The sequence below is a fragment of the Bison bison genome, unplaced genomic scaffold (genome assembly GCF_000754665.1).
Source record: "Bison bison bison isolate TAMUID 2011002044 unplaced genomic scaffold, Bison_UMD1.0 scf7180017864182, whole genome shotgun sequence".
Taxonomy (NCBI): domain Eukaryota; kingdom Metazoa; phylum Chordata; class Mammalia; order Artiodactyla; family Bovidae; genus Bison; species Bison bison.
The window spans coordinates 788274-800154 of NW_011494754.1; the positions used below are offsets into that span (position 1 = coordinate 788274).

The 11881-nt window shown below is 44.0% G+C and overlaps 2 protein-coding genes across 6 annotated transcripts in view; one reads left to right on the forward strand and one right to left on the reverse strand.

Moving 5' to 3' along the window:
- Positions 1–11881, reverse strand: part of LRRC16A (leucine rich repeat containing 16A) — a 307036-nt gene that overhangs the window by 214657 nt on the left and 80498 nt on the right. The gene's annotated exons all lie outside the window — the stretch shown is intronic.
- The window catches only part of LOC104991105 (cytidine monophosphate-N-acetylneuraminic acid hydroxylase), a 295241-nt gene that overhangs the window by 21684 nt on the left and 261676 nt on the right, over positions 1–11881 (forward strand). For all 3 annotated transcript variants that reach the window (XM_010843456.1, XM_010843451.1, XM_010843454.1), the window contains exon 2: positions 11247–11381. The gene's annotated coding sequence lies outside the window, so the exon portion shown is untranslated. The remainder of the gene's footprint in view (positions 1–11246; positions 11382–11881) is intronic.

Below are 11881 nucleotides of genomic sequence, written 5' to 3' on the forward strand. Positions count from 1 at the left end.
GCTCAGCTTTCTTTATGGTCCAACTCTCACATCCATACATGACCACAGGAAAAACCATAGCTTTGACTATATGGACCTTTGTCAGCAAAGTCTCCATTTTTAATATACTGTCTAGGTTGGTCACAGCTTTTCTTCCAAGGAGCAAGCGTCTTTTAATTTCATGGCTGCAGTCACCACCTGCAGTGATTTTGGAGCCCAAGAAAAGAAAGTCTGTCACTGTTTTCATTGTTTCCCCATCTATTTGCCATGAAGTGATGGAACCAGATGCCATTTTTTGAGTGTTGAGTTTTAAGCCAGCTTTTTCACTCTCCTAGGTTTACTTAATGAAATGCACAAATGAATAGTTCAGGCACCTCAGCATTCCTGGAGTTTCCAGCCCTTGGCTCCTGAAAACCACACTGCACATAAATACAAAGATATCTCTGCTGCTCCACTGCTTGAATCCCCTTCAAAGACTGCCCCACACCTCATCAGCAAGCCGAACCGACAGACCCGACCCTGCCACAGAGCAGCCGTGTTACATCCCTGGCCCATTATCTCACAGCTCTTGGCCTTAACAAGAGTCAGATTGCCCCTGGTGTCCTCTCCTCCCTTCTGTCCACCTCATGCCTTAGCTGACTGTGTTCTCCTAAAAGGCTGCACATATCTCTGTCACTGCACTTACCTCACTGTTACTCACTATTTTGGCATCTAACTGCCTGCCTTTCGTCTACGAACTCTTTAAGGGAAGGTGATCCTACTAATCACTGTGTCCCCAGCATCTACCAAAATATTCAAAACACAGCTGGTATCAATAAATGTGTACTGAACGCTTGAGTGGATGAATGGATGGGCAAAATCAAACAGTACTACTCCTATTCATAAAAATCACAGGCAGCCATGCTCTTGAGGATGACAATTTCAGACTTGCCAGGAGGAAGCGAAAATAACCATAAATGGATTACACAAGAAAATACTCCCCGTAATTAGCAATGATTACAGAATGTATATTCATCATGTTCAAGACTTTCACTTCATTTCTCAAGGCAACCCTAACTACACATCTGTGGATTCCCTGCTCCAGAGGTAATATTCTGAAAGCAAATCTAAAAACAGCAATGATTTCCATCCAGTGCTAAGGAAAAATATGCCAGTCTTTGCAGTATCATGCAGGTACATGGCTTCCACTCAGTACACAGAGAATGGAGGCTGGCTTGGTGCAGCCTTGACCATCAACCCACGAACACACCACTGCAAAACCACCCTCCTGTAGAAGAGGAAGCTAGTAGAAACCCAAGTACCAGGTGTGCGCTGGGCTGGCACTGAAGAATTTAGTCTAACTTTAGCTTGCACTGGGTCACTGGCCAGAAGTTTGGGGTTGCTGCTGCTAAGTCGCTTAAGTCGTGTCCAACTCTGTACGACCCCATAGAGGGCAGCCCACCAGGCTCCTCCATCCATGGGATTCTCCAGGCAAGAGTACTGGAGTGGGGTGCCATTGCCTTCTCCAGGCCAGAAGTTTGGGGTTAGTGTCTTAATTGAGGAGTCACCTTTGGCACAGGTGCTAAGTGCCACAGGAAGACCTGAGTGTCAACACTAGCAAAAAGAGATAGAAGACAAGAAAGCTTGTTTTTGCTACATCTGAGCTGCATTGGGGAAGGTCCCACCATGTCTGCTCATTTCAGGCTCTGTCCCCAGACACAGTAGTGGGAAAAATGGCCGTTACTTCTTGAAAACCAAACCTTCTGAAATTCTGTATCTTAAAAAGAGAAAATAGATGGGAGGTTCATTATGCTGCTCTATTTTAGCAGATATTTCAGTTCAGCTCAGTTGCTCAGTGGTGTCAAACTCTTTGTGACCCCATGGACTGCAGCACGCCAGGCTTCCCTGTCCATCACCAACTACCGGAGCTTACTCAAACTCATGTCAATTGCATCAGTGATGCCATCCAACCGTCTCATCCTCTGTCATCCCCTTCTCTCACCTTCAATCTTTCCCAGCATCAGGGTCTTTTCCAAGAAGTCAGTTCTTTGTATCAGGTGGCCAAAGTATTGGAGCTTCAGCATCAGTTCTTCCAATGAATATTCAGGGTTGATTTCCTTTAGGGTTGATTTCCTTTAGGATTGACTGGTTGGATCTCCTTGCAGTCCAGTTCAGTTCAGTTGCTCAGTTGTGTCCAACTCTTTGCGACCCCATGGACTGCAGCACGCCAGGCCTCACTGTCCATCATCAACTCCTGGAGTTTACTTAAACTCATGTTCACTGAGTCAGTGATGCCATCTCATCCTCTGTTGTCCCCTTCTTCTCCCACCTTCAATCTTTCCCAGCATCAGGGTTTTTTCAAATGAATCAGCTCTTTTCATCAGGTGGCCAAAGTACTGGAGTTTCAGCTTCAACATGAGTCCTTCCAATGAATATTCAGGACTGATCTTCTTTAGGATGGACTGGTTGGATCTCCTTGCAGTCCAAGGACTCTCAAGAGTCTTCTCCAACACCACAGTTCAAAAGCATCAATTCTTCGGCACTCAGCTTTCTTTATAGTCCAACTCTCACATCCGTACATGACTACTGGAAAAACCATAGCTTTGACTAGACAAACCTTTATTGGCAAAGTAATGTCTCTGCTTTTTAATATGCTGTCTAGGTTAGTCATAACTTTTCTTCCAAGGAGTGTCTTTTAATTTCATGGCTTCAGTCACCATCTGCAGTAATTTTGGAGCTCAAGAAAAAAGTCTGTCACTATTTCCATTGTTTCCCCATCTATTTGCCATGAAGTGATGGAATCAGATGCCAGGATCTTCATTTTTTAAATGTTGAGTTTTAAGCCAGCCTTTTCACTCTCCTCTTTCACTTTCATCAAGAGGCTCTTTAGTTATTCCTTTCTTTCTGTCATAAGGGTGGTGTCATCTGCATATCTGAGGTTGTTGATATTTCTCTCGGCAATCGTGATTCCAGCTTGTGCTTCATCCAGCCCAGCATTTCTCATGATGTACTCTGCATGTAAGTTAAATAAGCACGGTGACAATATACAGCCTTGACATATTGGAACCAGTCTGTTCCATGTCCAGTTCTAACTGTTGCTTCTTGACCTGCATACAGATTTCTCAGCAGCTATTTAAAACTTCCCATAATAATTTGCTCAAGAAGTTTTCTATAATAAGTTTTTAGATATGTAAGTCATAATTTTTATATTATCTCAGGACTTTTAATTCTAAGGTAATTGGGACACACAAAAAAGTAAGTGATTATCTTGTTGAGGGAAAAGGCCAAAATACTAAGGACAATAGATTCAAACCTAGAATTCATCCCACCTGCTACAGGGTGACTCCATGTCACCACAAGCAGACCACATTCTTCTCTATGGATTGTTATATATTTGTGGAAATTGTTTGTGGAAACTTTTGGTTTTCATTTCTAAAGCAATTCAGATAGGCATGCTGCTTCTCTTCTGTGTGTGTGTGTGTGTGTGTGTGTGTGTATGTTTAACACCTTACACAGACAGTCCTTGGTACCCTCAAATGTCACAATCTTAGTCCATTGTATTCCCACCAGCTAACCCTTCATGACCCCAAAGGGACAAAGTAGAATTTCTACTTCAAAGCAAGCCACTATTTAATCAAAAAAAAGGGGGGGGGCGGAGGAGGCCTTTCGACTGTATTTTTTATAGAGAAATATATAAATGATTTGGAGAAGGCAATGGCACCCCACTCCAGTACTCTTGCCTGGAAAATCCCATGGATGGAGGAGCCTGGTAGGCTGCAGTCCATGGGGTCGCTAAGAGTTGGACACGACCAAGCGACTTCAGTTTCACTTTTCTCTTTTCATGCACTGGAGAAGGAAATGGCAACCCACTCCAGTATTATTGCCTGGAGAATCCCAGAGACGACGGAGCCTGGTGGGCTGCCGTCTATGGGGTCGCACAGAGTCGGACACGACTGAAGTGACTTAGCATAGCATATAAATGATGGCCATTTATAGATATTTTATGTTCACTCCTTCATCATGTTTTCATCAATGACATGCTATGCCAACTGTATTTGTAAAAATGTATCTTTTTATTTCTATTCTTAAAAATAGGGGTTCTCTCAACCCCAAGTGCTTCCTCTTGCCTCAAACTCTACTAAAGAAGTTCTTGGGGATACTTTCATAATTATGTAAAGCAGAAAGAGATGAAAGCCTTCTTCCTTCCTAAGCCTTGCCCTAAGTCACCTGAGCCCAGATCTCTCTCCTCTTGAAGTCCCATTCCTCCTCCTCTCTCCATCCCTCTTGCATTTTGCTGGTCAAAGAAACAAACCTCAAATGCCTCAGCTCCTCCTACCATCCCTGCCCTTAGGGAACAACCTTCTCTTGCTCCTCTCTTCCATCACATGTAAACTTTGGCCTGGCTCCCTCGGTCCTCCTCTATCAGAATCACAGACACTTGTCCCAGGGCAGCAGCCCACAGTGCTCAACGGGCCGCTCCAATGCGGTCAGAGAACTCACATTCCATACCCATTGAGACTTAAAAGCCTCCTCCTTCAGGAACTGCCCAACAACTCCACCCAGTCTGCAAGGGCCAGAATGGCTCAGGTCCAAAGAACACTCTGGAAAGGTGACTAGACACAATTATCTAAACCTGTGTATTTCGGTACTATTAGCATATCACTCCCTGCAATCTGGCTGGGTCAGTCTATAGTTTGAGGGGGAGAACTGACAGAAATTTGAAAAATGGTTTAAAGTGACTAAGTTAAAACTACAAAGGGCAGGAAAACACATAACCTCTTGAATCATCAAGACCAAGAGTTCTGGCAATGAAGGTACTAAAATAAACATTTTCACCACTTGTAAATTCTTTGAACAGGCTTTCTCTTAACAATACACAAAAAGAAACAAAAATATGAAAGTCCTACATGGATAGACAGTAGAGAGAGAAGTGTCCCCCTAAAAGTCTCTACAAGGATGCAGGTTCCTTGGTGCCTTGAGCCACATATTTGATGTGGTTTAAGGCATGGGCCCACATTTGGCAATAATGATGCCCTGTCTAGACTGTGGCTCCCTGAAGGAAAGGTTTGTGCCTGAAGTATTTGTGAATTTCCAGTGACCAGTATTTCCAATGACCAGAATTTCCAATGTACCAGAGCCTGGTACAAAGAAAACACTCAATAAATGGTTGCTTAATAAAGAGAGGCTTGTTCTGAACCTTAGAACCCAGATTCAGGGAAAAAGAAACAAAACTACAAAGAAGTTCCAGGTTTATTTACAAAGATTATTATACATGAGATTTAATCCAAACACTAGGAGAAAATTTTTTTCAAGGTTTTGGTGGAATCTATTATCTGGAAGTGTTGTGATTTACCTATTTTCAATTTTCCACTTACCTTCCCCATCCAACAAAATCCCTTTTCTTTAGAGCAGGGTTCACAGACTGCTTCAGAGAGTCAAATTTTGCCTACTATCTATTTTTGTAAATAGAGTTTTATAGCAAAAAGCTATATCCATCTATTTATCTGTTGTTCATTAGCTGCTTTCATCCTACAAAGGCAGAGTTGAGGACTGCCACAGAGAATTGACCTGCAAGCCTGAAATATTTGCTATCTGCAAAGTTTTAGGCCCAACAACAGACTCCCCAACCTGGGGATCTGGCAAAGGGACTGAGTATCCCCAGGGAATCTGACTTTGAAGGTCAGCAGGATTTGATTACAGAACTTTCACAGGACTGGAGGAAACAGACTCTTGGAGGGGACAACAAAACCTTGTGCATACCAGGATCCATGGCGGCCACTGTCAACCCACGCCTCCATCAGAGACTCCCAAACACACACAGGTTAAATCTGGCACAGTCTGTTGTTGGGTCACTGCTCCTTTCTCCTGGGTCCTGGTGTTTTCACCCTGATCGCTACCCGTCACACCAGAAGGTTCCCTCCACCCAGCTTTCTGTAACTGCAAAGAAGCGAAGTCAGATCTCACCTCCTGCCTACTCATCCTCAATGCCAATAGCTCTCTTACCAGCTGCAGGCCTCACCTTCCTCTGAAAGAACCTTGTTTATTTCTACCAAGTCCACCCTCATCCCTCTTTTATCCATTCAAATGCCACCCATCCTTCATGGTCTCATTCATAATCCCAACCAGCAAAGCTGTACCACACAGAGAGGGATCCATTCATAAAGATGATGGTACGAAGGGTACTCACGGAGTTGTGCAACATGGTGGCCCCAACCCCAACTCCTCCATAAAGTCTCTCCAACATCACAGCAGGTTAGCACTCCCTTCTCCCTTTCCTAAAACCATACATATGTCTCATGCCTCCACTGGACTCACATGACATGTTTTCTCCACACCTCAGTCAGTAGTGACACTAACAATAAACAGCACTCAAGTGTGTCAGGCCTTGTGCTAAGTGCTCTGTAGGCATCACTGTATTCAACTCTCAAAACAATCCTATGAGTAGGCATTATCACCATTTTCCAGTTTTACAAATGAGGCAGCTAAGACAAGAGAGTTAAATTTGCTGGAGGCCCCATAAGCTGAGCCAGGATTCTGACAGGGGTCTGATTCCAAGGTCCTTAAATAATTCTCTAACTCTCATCCAGTGGAGGTCCCCATTAGCCCCACTATAGAGCCACTGGTGGTGGGGGCAGAGGGGTGACTCACAAACCGGAGAATAATTATACCAAAGAAGTTCTTGCACTGCTGCAAAGTTTTAGGCCCGACAACATACTTCCCAACCTGGGGATCTGGCAAAGGGACTGAGTATCCCCAGCGAATCTGACTTTGAAGGTCAGCGGGATTTGATTACAGAACTTTCACAGGACTGGAGGAAACAGAGTCTTGGAGGGAACAACAAAACCTTGTGCACACCAGGACCCAGGAGAAAGGAGCACTGACCCCACAAGAGACTCACCCAGACTTGCCTGTGAGTGTTTGGGAGTCTCTGGTGGAGGCGTGGGTCGACAGTGGCTGCCGTGGAGTCAGGGGCACTGACTAGAACAGTCCTGTGAGGCACGACATGCTGGCATAAATTCTTTTGAAAGAGGTCACCATTACAACCATTACCCCTACCATAGTTTGGTCCAAGACCAAACAAGATCCAGTTTTCTCCACAATCAGTCCCTCCTATCAGGAGGCTTGCACAAGCCTCTTATCCTCATCTATCAGAGGGCAGACAGAATGAAAACCACGGTCACAGAAAACTAACCAAACTGATCACATGGGTCACAGCCTTGTCTAACTCCCTGAAACTATGAGCCACGCCACGTAGGGCCACCCAAGATGGATGGGTCGTGGTGGAGAGTTCTGTCAACTCATGGTTCCCTGAAGAAGGGAATGGCCAACCACTTCAGCATTTTCACCTTGAGAACCCCATGTGTGTGTAGTCGCTCAGTCGTGTCTGACCCTTTGCAATGCTTTGGACTATAGCCTGACAGGCTCCTTCATCCGTGGGATTCTCAAGGCAAGAATACTGGAGTGGGTTACCATATCCTTCTCCAGGGGATCTTCCCAACCCAGGAATTGAACCCGGGTCTCCTGTGTTTCCTGCATTGCTAGCAGATTCTGTACCCCCTGAGCCATGGGGGAAGCCCTAAGAATCCCATGAACAGTATGAAGAGGCAAAAAGACATGACAATGAAATATGAAGCCCCCAGGCCAGCAGGGTTCCAATACACTACTGGAGAAGAGTAGAGAAAGAGCTCCAGAAGGAACGAAGAATCTGAGTTAAAGCAAAAACAATGCCCAGTTGTGGATGAGTCTGATGGTAAAAGTAAAGTCCAATGCTGTAAAGAACAATATTGTGTAGGAACCTGGAATGTGAAGTCCATGAATCAAGGTAAGTTGAAAGTGGTCAAACAGGAGATGGCAAGGGTGAACATCAACATTTTAAGAATCAGTGAACTACAAGGACAGGAAAGGGCAAATGTAATTCAGATGATGATTATACCTACCACTCGGGGCAAGAACCCCTTAGAAGAATTCAAGTAGCCTTCACAGTCAACAAAAGAGTCCAAAATGCAGTACGTGGATGCAATCTCAAAAACGAAAAAATGATCTCTGTTCGTTTCCAAGGCAAGCCATTCAAAATCACAGTAATCCAAGTCTATGCCCCAACCACTAATGCCAAAGAAGCTGAACGGCTCTATGAAGACCTACAAGGCCTTCTGGAACTAACACCAAAAAAAAAAAAAAAGAATGTCCTTTTCATCATAGGAAACTGCAATGCAAAAGTAGGAAGGCAAAAGATACCTGGAGTAACAGGCAAGTTCGGCCCTGGAATACAAAATGAAGCAAGCAAAGGCTAACAGAGTTTTGCCAAGACAATGTACCAGTCATATCAAACACCCTCTTCCAACAACACAGGAGACAACTCTACACATGGACATCACCAGATAGTCAATACTGAAATCAGATTGATTGTATATTCTTCATAGCCGAAGATGGAGAAGCCCTATGCAGTCAGCAAAAATAAGACCAGGAGCTAACTGTGGCTCAGATCATGAACTCCTTATTGCAAAATTCAGACTTAAATTGAACAAAGTAGGGAAAACCACTAGATCATTTAGGTATGACCTAAATCAAATCCCTTAGGATTATACAGTGGAAGTGACAAACAGATTCAAGGGATTAGATTTGATAGAAAGAGTGCCTAAAGAACTATGGACAGAGGTTCATAACATTGTTCAGGAGGTAGTGATCAAGACCATCTCCAAGAAAAAGAAATACAAAAAGGCAAAACGGTTGTCTGAGGCGGCCTTACAAATAGCTGAGTAAAGAAGAGAAGTGAAAGATACAGGAGAAAAGGAAAACTATACCCATCTGAATGCAGAGTTCCAAAGAATAACAAGGAGAGATAAGAAAGCCTTCCTCAGTGATCAATGTAAAGAAATAGAGGAAAAATAATAGAATAGGAAAAACTAGAGATCTCTTCAAGAAAATTAGAGATACCAAGGGAATATTTCATGTAAATATAGGCACAATAAAGGACAGAAATGGTATGGACCTAACAGAAGCAGAAGATACTAAGACGAGGTGACAGGAATACACAGTACACAGAAGAACTATACAAAAAAGAACTTTATGACCCAGATAACCACGATAGTGTGATCACTCACCTAGAGCCAGACATCCTGGAATGTGACGTCAAGTGGGCCTTAGGAAGCATCACTATGAACAAAGCTAGTGGAGGTGATGGAATTCCAATTGAGCTTTTTCAAATCCTAAAAGATGATGCTATGAAAGTGCTGCACTCAATATGCCAGCAAATTTAGAGAACTCAGTAGTGGCCACAGGGCTGGAAAAGGTCAGTTTTCATTACAATCCCAAAGACGAGCAATGCTAAAGAATGTTCAAACTATTACACAATTGCGCTCAATTCACATGCCAGCAAGTTAATCCTTCAAGCAAGGCTTCAACAGTATGTGAACCAAGGCAGAGAAACCAGAGATCAAATTGCCAAAATCCACTGTATCATAGAAAAAGCAAAGGAATCACAGAAAAACATCTGTTTCTGCTCCACTGACTACACTAAAACCTTTGACTGTATGGATCACAACAAACTGTGGAAAATTCTTAAAGAGATGGGAATATTAGACCACCTGACCTGCCTCCTGAGAAATCTGTATGCAGGTCAAAAAGCAACAGTCAGAACTGGACATGGAACAAAGACTGGTTCCAAATCAGGAAAGGAGTACATCAAGGCTGTATATTGTCACCCTGGTCATTTAACTTATATGCAGGGTACATCATGCAAAATGCCGGGCTGGATGAAGCACAAGCTGGAATCAAGATTGCCGGGAGAAATATCAATAACCTCAGATATGCAGATGATACCACCTTAATGGCAGAAAGTGAAGAGGAATTAAAGATCTCTTGATAAAAATGAAAGAGGAGAGTGAAAAGGCTGGCTTAAAACTCAACATTCAGAAAATTAAGATCATGGCATCCAGTCCCATCACTTGATGGTAAATAAATGGGAAACAGTGGAAACAGTGACAGACTTTCTTATCCTGAGCTACAAAATCACTGTGGATGGTGACTGCAGCCATGAAATTAGAAGACACTTGCTCCTTGGAAGAAAAGTTATGACAGACCTAGACAGCATATTAAAAAGCAGAAATGTTACTTTGCCGACAAAGGTCCATATAATCAAAGTTACGGTTTTTCTAGTAGTCATGTACAGCTAGACAATAAAAAAGACTGAACACTGAAGAATTGATGCCTTCGAACTATGGTGCTGGAGAGGACTCTTGAGAGTCTCTTGGACAGCAAGGACATCAAACTAGTCAATTAGTGATGCCTGCCCCAATAAATCAACCCTGAATATTCCTTGGAAGGACTGATGCTGAAGCTGAAGCTCCAATACTCGGACCACCTGATGTGAAGAGCCAACTCACTGGAAAAGACCCTGATGCTGGGAAAGATTGAAGGAAGGCAGGAGGAGAAGGGGATGACAGAGAATGAGATGGTTGGATGGCATCACCGACTCAGTGAACATGAGTTTGAGCAAACTCCAGGAGATAGCGAAAGACGGCCTGGTGTGCGGCAGTCCATGGGGTCGCCAAGTGTCAGACAGGACTGAGGAACCGAACAACTCTCACCTAGAAGGTACTCAATGAAACCTGCTTTGTGGACCAAAAGTCTAGTTCAACCCTTAGCTAGTCCTTTAGTCTTCCTACCTGAGAAGAGCCCACAGGGTGGGAGACCTGTGAGACAGATGAATCTCCTAGTGCTCTTTCATCCCTCAAAAATTGAGTACCCACATGACTCCATGGGGATAGCACAAAATACCGAATATCCCTATTTTTCATTCCTGTGAGCAAGCACATCACACAGTTAACAATCATCTTCCATGCTTCTTTAGAATAGCCAAGTCATGCACATCTTTATCTTTGATGACTGCTAATCATCAAACTACACACAGTCAAAAATAAACACAATTACGGGGGAGTAGGTCTGTTCCAATGTACTCCATGGGTAACAAAATGACTCTGATGGGACCTTGGAGCTGTGGTCAAAATGAACGCTGTCCTCTCCTTTACCTCCTCCCTCCTACCTGCAGTGAGATGAGGGATTAAGTACAACAGAGACACCTAGCTCCCCACTCTGACATGAAAATTCCACAGTTAGAAAAGCATTATAAAGGTCCCCTCTTGAACTGATTTCAAGTGTTTAATTATATGCATCATGTAATTATATGCATCCATACTTTATCGCTGTTTTCTAATGAGGTTGGCAAGGAAAGAGACACTGAGCATTCAATTCTTAATTTAATGGGCTTGTTTTTCTGCTTACTGTAACAGCTTGCTGAGGGAGCACTGGAGAGAGAGTCTGCTAAGCTTTGAAGAGGTGGCCAGGATAAAACAGCTCCCTGTGGACGCTACCCATCTGGAAAAAGACCGAGACCGGAAACAGTGTTGGGAAGACGGGCATCCAAGGTGAGCCACATCCTTCAGAAACGGATGAAACTTTGCGACCTTCCCATGTTCTAACAAGATTCTGAGTTTGAAAAACGAGGGGGTGAGTGGGAGGGGGAGCCAGAGCTGCTTAAGCTAAAGGCACCTTTCGGTTTCCTTGCAAAAGTTTCCAAGCCGAGTGGAAGAATCAACACCCACCGTACAAAGCACGTCCTTGAGAGGCAGCAGTGCCCCAGGGTGGGGGTCCCAGCCAAAGAAAGTCCTTCCAGTGAAAGAAGTTACTATGAACCTAAGGCCCAGCCCCCTGTAAAGGCGGGAAGTCAGTGGCTCATTTGGGAATTTGCCACCTCGAAGTGTAGCAAGTGAGGAAGCAGTGAGAGGTGGCAGATGGGATGGGGTGATGGTGGGGGTGAAGCTGCCCCCGGACAGCTGTGGGGTTAACAACTCCTGTGGAAATAGGAGTGTTAAGCATTCGAATAACCGAGAAGCAGCTGTGGTAATTTCTGAAATAACTTGGGCTG